Genomic DNA, 12,549 nt, shown 5'->3' with positions numbered 1-12,549 from the left:
TGGGAAACTAAAACTAAGTTTTTGAATTATTCTTTTGCAAAAATCTCTGCATTTTGTGATGCTCATCCACTCTATCTCATCTATAACCTATTCACAGGGTCAGCAGTCAGAGTTTGCATCATGTCAGACCAAAGTGATAGCCAGAACTTGTCAGAGCAGCAAGTGCAGATGAGTGAGGGCACTAGTCCCTCAAGTTCCTCAGATGATGGCAGCAGGTGCACCCCTAGCAATCTGCCTAAAGCTACCACAAGACAGAGAAAGAAGAGAACCTCAGACTCAGAAGATCAGGATTATGTGGCAGAAGAGGAAGCAACTTCCAAGAGAGTTGAGCCAGCACAGGGCATAAAACCAGGGATGAAGATCAAAAGGCCAGCAGGCAGGCAGCCTATGTCAAAGGCCAGAGCTTCAACTAAGAAGCCCACTCCCATTGAGCCAGTTGCTGCTGAAGGCAAGAAGAGGAAAGAAAGGGTGAAGAAAACTGTAGCCAGAGTGCTTGGCAAGGCTTCCATCATGGAAGATGAGGAGGAAGAAGAAGAGGTAGCTGCACCAGCACCTAAGGCACCCAAGCTGATGGGTGATGCCATAAGAACAGGGGCAGCTGCTTCCAAGGCCAAGCCAGCTCCAAAGCCAAAGCCAAAGAGGAACACAAGAAGCATCCCAGCTACTGAGAAGAACAAGGCCCCAGTGCCTGAAGCTGCAGAAGAAGAAGAGAATGTTCTTAGAAAGCTCAAGCCCAAAATCCCAGACCACAACGATGCTCATCCTGTGGCTGAGGATATGAAACTCAGTAGAGATTCAGGGCTCCGGAAGTGGAGAGAAGCAGACCCGTATGCTTCAAGGAGAAGGACTGCAGTTGACTACAGATTTCACACCAAGGAGCAGCAAGACTTTTATGAGACAGTGCTGCTAGAAAAGAAGCCAATTGTCTGTGATATGAGATGGGTTGATTGGCAATACATCAAGGACAATGAAGAGTACTACCCTGGAGTGCAGGACAGCTTCAAGGCATGTGGAGTAGAGGACTTTGTTGGGCAGACGCTCACAAAGTGGAACGAGGAACTCATCATGCAGTTCTACTCCACAGCCCATTTCTATCCAGATGGCAGGATTGTATGGATGTCAGAGGCTACGAGGTACCAGTCTACAGTTGCTGAATGGGCTCAGCTAATTAATGCCCCACAGATTCAGGAGCTCATCAACTCTAAGATGGGCACGGGGATATACTTATTGGACAAGGAACACCTGCCCATCCGTCCAGACTTTGAAGATAATCAAGTGGTCATGATTGAGAATGAGCCATCATCTGCCCAAGCACAAGCCAAGAAGGAGAAGGCGAGGAAGGAGAAAGCTGCCAAGATGCCTACTCAAGAGGAGGCATCTGAATATTTCCTGAAAACCAAACAAGAGCAGCTTGGTTACTTGATTGCATCCACCTTGCGGATTGAGCAAGGACTAGCCACCCTAACTCAGAACCAGACAAGCTTAGAGAGGATCATGGAACAAAAGTTCTATGACTTGGATGTCAAAGTGACAGAGATTCAGACTGCAGTGGAGCAGCTCCAGGATGACATGCAGGAGAGGAGAGGCAAGACTACAACTGATGCCTTTGCCAGAGTGCCACGAGGTCCGAGGGCGTCTACAGTGCCAGTTGCTGACCCCAGAGCCTGTAGCGACCTGACCCGAATGGATCAAGTCTCTGTGCTTAAGTGTCATCCCTGGATCGGTATGCTGACACACACAGTACTCGAAGGATTTATAACAGAGGTAAATCACATGTATAAAGTAACGTAAATACTATTACCTCAATCCATATAGCGGAAGCAACAAGGTTGTGGATTCCCATCAACACCAACGACAAAGTTGAGTGTAGAAATCGTAACCCTAACGTATCACTTACTCGTCGTAAGATAATCCTGCAACATGAGACGTTGCAGCCACAAAGGGTCAGTACATTGAATGTACTGGCAAATTCACACCATAGAGAATGATGAATAAAGGCTATCACTACATGCATATTTGGCTGGTGGAAAAGCTCTATGGTTATAAGGTTTTTGCATAAAGCCAATTTTCCCTACTGCAAAGGAATAAATTTTATTTAACTATCATGGTGGTTGTTGAACATTGAGAATGGTTGACAGCATTCTCAATCCCAATTAAGTAACATCATTAAACCCAACAATATTCATTTAAAGTAACGTGATGAGATCAACAGGATAATCCAAGAACTAGATACTCAAGATGTCCATAACCGGGGACACGGCTAATCATGATTAGTTTATACACTCTGCAGAGGTTTGCGCACTTTTCCCCACAAGACTCGATCGCCTCCGTTTGGTTTCTCGCACTACAGGGTGTTTGAGAAACGGATGACCGAGACATAGTCTTTCAGAAGCGCTAGCACCTTACGATCGGGTAGACCGTACCACATACATCCCTACATCTGCTAGTCTACCACTGTAAGAGTTCGCACAACTTAGTCAACTATGCCAGAGCCCATAATGGCTTGTGGCTGCACACGGAATTTTCTAGTATGAATAATCTCATGATCCCTTTGAGCCTGGGTGGCGGTCCAAAAGAAAACAGGCAAGTCCTAGATTACCCAGGTGCCTAGAAAGGCAATCCTAGAATAACCAGGTGCCTCAATCCACCCAGATGTGTGTTTAAGTTGCCACCTTAAGTAAACCATTAATTAACAATCTCACATCTGTCATGGATACTCTCAAAACCCAATCCACGTCTACGAGCATAGCATGGCAATATAAGCATAACGTAATAGTAACTCCCAAGGGTTTGATAATAAACAGGTAATAGGTTCCTACCTCATCAACTACTTCCCAATACCCACATGTTATCAATCCTACTCATGCAATGTTTGAGGGTGAAACTAATGCATAAAAACTGGGTATGGAAGGGGATATGATCAAAGTGTGAACTTGCCTGCAATGTTGATGAAGATTATTCGCACTCAAAACTCTTGATAGATCTACTCGTCACACTCCGGTCAATCTATCGCAAGCAAGCAATAGTAACCACACATAAGAAATCACTCAAAAGATCAGAAAGAACGAAGAAGACGACTCGGAAACATCAAAACCAAGGAAATAACTCTTGCAACATAAAACAATTTCTAACAGTACCAAAATTATGTGAATTTGGCCTTATTAGAAGGTTTAGGTCAAGAGCTTCGATTTGCAAAAAGAATCAACTCAAACGGAGCTACGAAACTCAAGTTATGATCAAACGGAGTTTGAATACAAATCTGATCTAATTCAAATTTTAAACTTTTCAAAATCATGTTTGGGTTGGATTACTGGATAGAGGAGATCGTAACGAAGAAGTGGGCGTTGGTTTCGTTGGATTTGGACTAACGAGTAAAAAGTAGTGATCATTTGAAAATCAGGGGCCAATCTATAAATAAAATATTCACAAACGAGTCCCTGGCAGAAAACTAAAAGAAAGGGAAAAAGACTAAAAAGTGAGAGTTCGTTACAGAAACTTATAGAATGAAAATCGTTCGCTACCGAATCTAATCTGATGAACGTTCGCTAAGTAAATTAACTAAATAATAAAAAAACGGGTTTTTAAACGGAAACCGAACCCTAAAAAAAACCGGTGAACCGGGCGGTTTTATTACCGGTTTACAGTGGTTTGTGGATTGGGCGGATCGGACCGGCGTCGGCGGTCAACTCCGGCGAGACGGGGCAGCGGCGACGGCGAGCTCCGGCGCGGTGCAGCTTCGCGACGAGGGCGAGGGCAACGCGGGGCGATGGCAGCACGGGGAGCGAGGGCGGCGAGGTGGTGGCGGTGGCGCGCGGGGTGGAGGCGCGGCGAGGCGGTGGCGCAGAACAGCGGCGAGGGCGGTTGAATGGCGGCAGCGGCGGCGGATCTGGCAATGGGCGGCGGCGGCGGCGAAAATGGGACCCAGGGGTCCCGGGGTGGCCTTTTAAAGAGGGCAGGAGAGGGCGGTGGCATGGGGGAGGACCGAGGTCGACGCGGAGTCCGGCCGGACTCCGGCTGGCGGCGGCGATGCTCGGGACTCTGTCCCGAGCTTGGGGGCGGTGCGGCGCGGCTGGGCTGCGGCCTGGCCCGGTTGGCTGGGCCGGCCCAGTCGGGGAAGGAGTTTAAAAAAAAACATTTCCAGACAAATAAAATGATAAAAGAAAAATAAATAAAAATATGATATAGGCATATTATATATCAAAATTTTCAGAAAAAGATCCCCTACAACGTGAACATTTTTCTAACATTAAATAAAATAAACACAAATTCAAATTATTCAAACAGTGCTCCTACTCTCATAAAATTCAATAAAAATCATTTTAGAAATACCAAAATTAATTCAAATTGATTTCTCTCCAATTTTTTGTTGTAGGGAATCATGTTACCCTAATTTCCATATATTTTATTTTTGGAGAAAAATAATTTGAATAAAACTCAAACAACTCCAAATTGAAAATAAATTCAAAAGAACTTTGAATTTAATTCTTTGAAACTCCCAACTCGTATTTCATATAATTTGAAGAAGTCATTTTATCTTCTCTCACGAAAATCATTGAGTTGCATAAAGTTTCTGAGTTGGAAAATATTTCCAAATGAAATTCAAATATTTTCAAAAACCCTTTTCATTTATATAAATGGAAGAAGTCATGTCATCTTCTCTCCAGGGTTTTGTGATGAAAAGTATTTGAATTCACGGAGAGCATAAAATGCAAAAAATGAAAGTTTGGGAAAGTCCTTTTATTCCCTCTCATTTAACTTTCAAAAAGTTTCGAATTTCACTCACTTTCAGTCAATCAATCAAACAATCCATCAAGTCTATCTATTTATTATAACATTCCAAAATTTAGAATTTTGGGATGTTACAAACCTACCACCCTTAAAATGAATCTCGTCCTCGAGATTCGGAGAGGCTATCAAGAAAAGGTTAGGGTTTGGGGGTCTCCTCAAAATTCATCGATCGTCTCCGGGGTCTGGGGTGCTACCACCCTTAGAAGTATGGTTACGGTTCTATCAAAACTCATATACTCCATCCTTATTCTTGACAGTGTCGGTCTTCTTAGATCTTCAGGATAATTCCTTATCCGAGCTCTTCCGGTAGTGGCATAACCTTACCACAATTTTTCTATCCTTTCATCTTGGTAAGGTTCTTCCGAGATTGGGTCTTCTTAGCTGACGGGTCTGGCGCCAAAACTAAACAGCTATCGATATCTCATGGTGGTCAACAATTTGTGGTTTCTCCTGCAGGAAATGGGTCTGGTTGATCCTCACCATATAACCTACGGTTGGCAACAACTGCCGTGTACAAGGGAAAATTTCTTATACCATTCTAAGGTTTAAACAGGGTTTTGATCGTCTTCTCTCTACTATAGGAAAGTCACTTAGATTTACCATCCCATATAGCAAGGAGAATAATAAGAGTAAGTCGGTATGGTGATCAATCCATCCCGCACCCAAATCATTATCTTGTATACGGTTTAGCGAATCTCGCATTCTAACACTCGGTCATCCTCACAAGCATTGCAGAATTTCTCTCGTCGATGAACCAAGTTCGGAATAATCCATTGATTCTGCAAGCCAGACAAACATCTATCGTTCCTTCACAACTCTCAGGTTTTGCGTAAACTCCTATAAAATCATCTGTCGATAAAATCGTAACTTCTTCCAGGGTTTTTCCTTCAGCAAGAGTGTGCTTGCTTCTTGGCAGGTCCTGAGGCCTGTGGGTTATGGCCCATCTCATCTCTTGTAAACCTTGAACTTATCCTCTGGGAAACTAGTCATTATTCCAACATCCAACATCCAACTTCCAGCTTCCTAGCATACTTACAATCCATCCAATTGTAATGTCTTCCTTCCTTCTATTGGCATCAAACTAGGACATGATTACTCAGACTCATCATGGAGTTTTCATTGATCCATATTTCCGACATCATACCTCCTTTATATCCAATAGTAATTTATCTCTTCATCCTCGTGGAATATCCCTCATACCGAGATAAAAACTTATACTTATGAAGTCCATATTCCACTTCGTGGAACATCATTATCCTTTCCGCGGTCAAGCGTCCTTACACGGGAATATTGGCCATCTCTGCACGGCACTTCTTCAACTGGGAACCGTGAAACACATCCTGAACTCCTGACAGTCCTTCGGGTAACTCCAACTTGTAGGCCACTTCTCCCATACGCTCCAAAACTCGGTATGGTCCTACAAATCTCGGGGCTAACTTTACCTTAACTCCAATTCGTTTAACTCCTCGTAGAGGGAACACATGAAGACATGCTCTGTCTCCAATTTCATAGACTACCTCCTTGAGTTTTTGAGTCTACATAACTCTTCTGCCTGGACTGAGCTACCTTCAGTCTATCTCGAATCAACTTAACATTCTCTTCTGACTCCTTGATCACATTTGGTCCAAACAACTGACGATCTCCAACTTCATCCCACATACTCTTGGGGCATCACACATATCGAGACAAAACTCGTATTCATTTTGTCCGAAATCCACTCAGTGGAGTATCCTTATCTTTTCCCGGGGTCAACGGTTCTTTACAGGGTACTACCACCCTTAAAATGCACAAATCTTCCATAGACCATATTTCTCATATCCTCAGAATGGCCAAAATCCTTCTTCATAGAGTAACAACTCATAAAATCCATATCAGTACCTACGATGCTAACTTTATTCATTCTCAAATGATTACAGTCTTTTGCTTTTCCATTACATGTCTCAACTCAACACCTCAATATAAAAGAAAATGTTCTCACTTCTACTACTCCATTTCTTTTGTTGCAAACTCAACTATCTAGCACAAGTTTCCTTCTCCTTGGGGCATTCTCTGGCAAAGTGCCCTGCTTCATTACAACTAAAACATATTACTTCTGACAAGTATCGAGGTTTCCTTTTTGGGCAACTCTTGAGGTAGTGCCCTGACTCCTTGCACCTGTAACAGGTGATATGACTCAGATCCTTCCTGGAATCCAATCTGTTTCTTTTCCTAGACATTTTCATGCCAATCAGGGCTTCTATTTCCTGTGGGTCATATTCTACTTCCTCTGTCGGGAATACTACTAGATCCCCATTCATACAATTCTGGGAGATGTGTCCTTCTTCTCCACATGAATAGCAAGACTTGGTGCAGGGTTTACTCGGGTCCTCTTCAGGTGTGTCCTCCACATCTTCCTTCATCACGGGTTCTTCTAAAATTTCCATAAGGGCTCCTTTCTTTACTTCTTTCTTCTGTTGTATGGTTCTTCGTACCATGGGGTAAATGTGACACTGAGCAGGATAGTGGGTAGTCCCTTCACACAAGAAACAAGTAATTGCCTAGTTGGGCATTCTTCAACTGGGTGACTTCCTTCACAATTAGGGCATTCATCCTTGTGTTCTTTATGGGTGTGTCCGATTTCTCCACAAATCTTGCATGCACAAGGTTTCTTCATGTCCTTTCCATAAGGCTTCAACTTCTGGGAAACAAGCCGAGACTTTGGCAGAGTCAACTTAAATTCTTTCCAAGTGGTTACTCCTTGCCATCCATTCATGGTTTGGTATATCCTCCACCAAGTAGCAGCACCTCTTTCAAAGCACTAAAGAGCATGCTGGGTCATATCATTTCCAACTATAGGGTTATTCTCCATGTGATCCTCCATGTTCTGAATCCATCGGTCCGTCTCCAATTGACTTATCGGTCCAGGAAAACATGAGTTCATCTCCATTCGTCCTCTATTGGGTCCATGGGTTTGGGGTGAGATAAGAGAGATAGAGAGGGATACACACAATACAAACAAAAGTTTTGAAAAGACAGATTTTTGTTGTGGCTGTCGAAAAACATCAAACAAATGACAGCTCACAAACGTCGCATCTAACGTAGGTATATAACAGGGGTTTGGTCTTCTAAGGTCAATAAATCTTCAACGTCTCCAAACTCTTCAAGCCTTGTTCATGCCTCCAATGGCTTCTTCCGATCATGCTTGTCTTTCTCAAGTTCTTTTGCCAGATCAATCTCTGTTGACGTGAAGTCTCTCACGATGTCCTTCAATATTTCTGGAGTTGCATTCCAAACTTCTGGGTTTCATTATCCTTGGCATGAACCATGGTCATACTGTCCTTCAGTTCTTGACAATTCTCCGGTATCTCGAGGTTGTAGCTCCTCCAGCTTGGCTACTCTCATCTTCAGGGTCCTGAGTTCCTCATGAAATACTTCCTTGTCTAATACGACTTCCTGGAGCTCCATTTTAAACTTCTTGATGTACTACTCCAGATCCTGGTGATACACCGGCTAGGGCTAAAACTTCATCTTATGATAGGTGCTCCATCAGCCTTCTTCCATCAAATCCATTCTGAATACATGCATCCTTAACTCAGCACGGTGACAATAGCATTAGTGGGTGATGACATCACGGATAACTGTGTTTCTGCTCTTGCATTTCCATGAGCTATCTCTCCACAGTTGATATCTCCTGCCTTAGGGTTTCTTGACAAAACTTTAAGTTTTTAACTCTCCATGCTCCGGTCTTTCTCCGATACACCTTGATCTCGGGTATTGACAACTTCCATAATCTGTCAAGTTCCATAAGGGGTAGCCTTCCTAGGTCATACAAATCTGGGAATTCTTCAGAGCCTTCAAATTCTACTTGTCTTCGGTCTTTAACCGTTGTAGTTTCCATTATTCAGATGCACGGAAAATACTCTTCATTTCGAAGTGGTCTTAGTTGTCCGATATCTTGTACTTCTTGGAGTGGTCTCATCAGTCGAATCTTCGTGTGGTCAAAAGGGGAAAGGGGTATGGTCTCACTAAAGGGAATTTTTGAATAAGCTCAGAAGAGAAGAGAAGAAAAGATCTTTTTGAAAATGAAGTTGTAGAGAAAAATCTTTCCTATGGGCTTGCCAATTTCTAGGGTCACGTCCTACAGTCAACATGTGCTCTGATACCATCTTGTAGCGACCTGACCCGAATGGATCAAGTCTCTGTGCTTAAGTGTCATCCCTGGATCGGTATGCTGACACACACAGTACTCGAAGGATTTATAACAGAGGTAAATCACATGTATAAAGTAACGTAAATACTATTACCTCAATCCATATAGCGGAAGCAATAAGGTTGTGGATTCCCATCAACACCAACGACACAGTTGAGTGTAGAAATCGTAACCCTAACGTATCACTTACTCCTCGTAAGATAATCCTGCAACATGAGACGTTGCAGCCACAAAGGGTCAGTACATTGAATGTACTGGCAAATTCACACCATAGAGAATGATGAATAAAGGCTATCACTACATGCCTATTTGGCTGGTGGAAAAGCTCTATGGTTATAAGGTTTTTGCGTAAAGCCAATTTTTCCCTACTGCAAAGGAATAAATTTTATTTAACTATCATGGTGGTTGTTGAACATTGAGAATGGTTGACAGCATTCTCAATCCCAATTAAGTAACATCATTAAACCCAACAATATTCATTTAAAGTAACGTGATGAGATCAACAGGATAATCCAAGAACTAGATACTCAAGATGTCCATAACCGGGGACACGGCTAATCATGATTAGTTTATACACTCTGCAGAGGTTTGCGCACTTTTCCCCACAAGACTCGATCGCCTCCGTTTGGTTTCTCGCACCACAGGGTGTTTGAGAAACGGATGACCGAGACATAGTCTTTCAGAAGCGCTAGCACCTTACGATCGGGTAGACCGTACCACCTACATCCCCTACATCTGCTAGTCTACCACTGTAAGAGTTCGCACAACTTAGTCAACTATGCCAGAGCCCATAATGGCTTGTGGCTGCACACGGAAGTTTCTAGTATGAATAATCTCATGATCCCTTTGAGCCTGGGTGGCGGTCCAAAAGAAAACAGGCAAGTCCTGGATTACCCAGGTGCCTAGACAGGCAATCCTAGAATAACCAGGTGCCTCAATCCACCCAGATGTGTGTTTAAGTTGCCACCTTAAGTAAACCATTAATTAACAATCTCACATCTGTCATGGATACTCTCAAAACCCAATCCACGTCTACGAGCATAGCATGGCAATATAAGCATAACGTAATAGTAACTCCCAAGGGTTTGATAATAAACAGGTAATAGGTTCCTACCTCATCAACTACTTCCCAATACCCACATGTTATCAATCCTACTCATGCAATGTTTGAGGGTGAAACTAATGCATAAAAACTGGGTATGGAAGGGGATATGATCAAAGTGTGAACTTGCCTGCAATGTTGATGAAGATTATTCGCACTCAAAACTCTTGATAGATCTACTCGTCACACTCCGGTCAATCTATCGCAAGCAAGCAATAGTAACCACACATAAGAAATCACTCAAAAGATCAGAAAGAACGAAGAAGACGACTCGGAAACATCAAAACCAAGGAAATAACTCTTGCAACATAAAACAATTTCTAACAGTACCAAAATTATGTGAATTTGGCCTTATTAGAAGGTTTAGGTCAAGAGCTTCGATTTGCAAAAAGAATCAACTCAAACGGAGCTACGAAACTCAAGTTATGATCAAACGGAGTTTGAATACAAATCTGATCTAATTCAAATTTTAAACTTTTCAAAATCATGTTTGGGTTGGATTACTGGATAGAGGAGATCGTAACGAAGAAGTGGGCGTTGGTTTCGTTGGATTTGGACTAACGAGTAAAAAGTAGTGATCGTTTGAAAATCAGGGGCCAATCTATAAATAAAATATTCACAAACGAGTCCCTGGCAGAAAACTAAAAGAAAGGGAAAAAGACTAAAAAGCGAGCGTTCGTTACAGAAACTTATAGAATGAAAATCGTTCGCTACCGAATCTAATCTGATGAACGTTCGCTAAGTAAATTAACTAAATAAATAAAAAAACGGGTTTTTAAACGAAAACCGAACCCTAAAAAAAACCGGTGAACCGGGCGGTTTTATTACCGGTTTACAGCAGTTCGTGGATTGGGCGGATCGGACCGGCGTCGGCGGTCAACTCCGGCGAGACGGGGCAGCGGTGACGGCGAGCTCCGGCGCGGTGCGGCTTCGCGACGAGGGCGAGGGCAGCGCCGGGCGATGGCAGCACGGGGAGCGAGGGTGGCGAGGTGGTGGCGGTGGCGCGCGGGGTGGAGGCGCGGCGAGGCGGTGGCGCAGAACAGCGGCGGCGGCGGTTGAACGGCGACAGCGGCGGCGGTTCTGGCAATGGGCGGCGGCGGCGGCGAAAACGGGACCCAGGGGTCCCGGGGTGGCCTTTTAAAGAGGGCAGGGGAGGGCGCTGGCGTGGGGGAGGAGCGAGGTCGACGCGGAGTCCGGCCGGACTCCGGCTGGCGGCGGCGATGCTCGGGACTCTGTCCCGAGCTTGGGGGCGGTGCGGCGCGGCTGGGCTGCGGCCTGGCCCGGTTGGCTGGGCCGGCCCAGTCGGGGAAGGAGTTTTTTTTAAAACATTTCCAGACAAATAAAATTATAAAAGAAAAATAAATAAAAATATGATATAGGCATATTATATATGAAAATTTTCAGAAAAATATTCCCTACAACGTGAACATTTTTCTAACATTAAATAAAACACACACAAATTCAAATTATTCAAACAGTGCTCCTGCTCTAATAAAATTCAATAAAAATCATTTTAGAAATACCAAAATTAATTCAAATTTATTTCTCTCCAATTTTCTGTTGTAGGGAATCATGTTACCGTAATTTCCATATATTTTATTTTTGGAGAAAAATAATTTGAATAAAACTCAAACAACTCCAAATTGAAAATAAATTCAAAAGAACTTTGAATTTAATTCTTTGAAACTCCCAACTCGTATTTCATATAATTTGAAGAAGTCATTTTATCTTCTCTCACGAAAATCATTGAGTTGCATAAAGTTTCTGAGTTGGAAAATATTTCCAAATGAAATTCAAATATTTTCAAAAACCCTTTTCATTTATATAAATGGAAGAAGTCATGTCATCTTCTCTCCAGGGTTTTGTGATGAAAAGTATTTGAATTCACAGAGAGCATAAAATGCAAAAAATGAAAGTTTGGGAAAGTCCATTTATTCCCTCTCATTTAACTTTCAAAAAGTTTCGAATTTCACTCACTTTCAGTCAATCAATCAAACAATCCATCAAGTCTATCTATTTATTATAACATTCCAAAATTTAGAATTTTGGGATGTTACAGAGCCACCACGTCTGCACCAGCTACAGCCTCAGTTCCACCAGCTCCAGCGTCCACTTCAGCCTCGACTCCGACCACGTCTACAGAAGGCTTCATCCTTGGAGTGCTCTGGACTCCACCACCACCTGAAGATCAAGCCTGAGTGTCGACTTAGCACTATGCATTTTCTAGGAACTTTTTGGTAACTTGTTGCCAAAGGGGGAGAAAATGTATAGATCATAGGCTTCGAGAGAGAGTGTTGCTTTTAGTGTTGCTTTTATTCTCTCTTGTTTTATTTGGTGGTTTTCTGAACTTTGTTTGCTTTTGTGTGAGATACTATGTCATTGCTCGTGAGACATTGATGATCATGTGTTTGATCATAAGCTACACTTAATGTTTGCTTAATATTATCATCTTATCTATCTTATGTGATCA

Source organism: Triticum urartu, chromosome 2A (assembly GCF_056163025.1).
Source record: "Triticum urartu cultivar PI428250 chromosome 2A, HENAU_Tu73, whole genome shotgun sequence".
NCBI classification, from domain to species: Eukaryota; Viridiplantae; Streptophyta; class Magnoliopsida; order Poales; family Poaceae; genus Triticum; species Triticum urartu.
Note: the sequence above shows the minus strand (reverse complement) of the source record.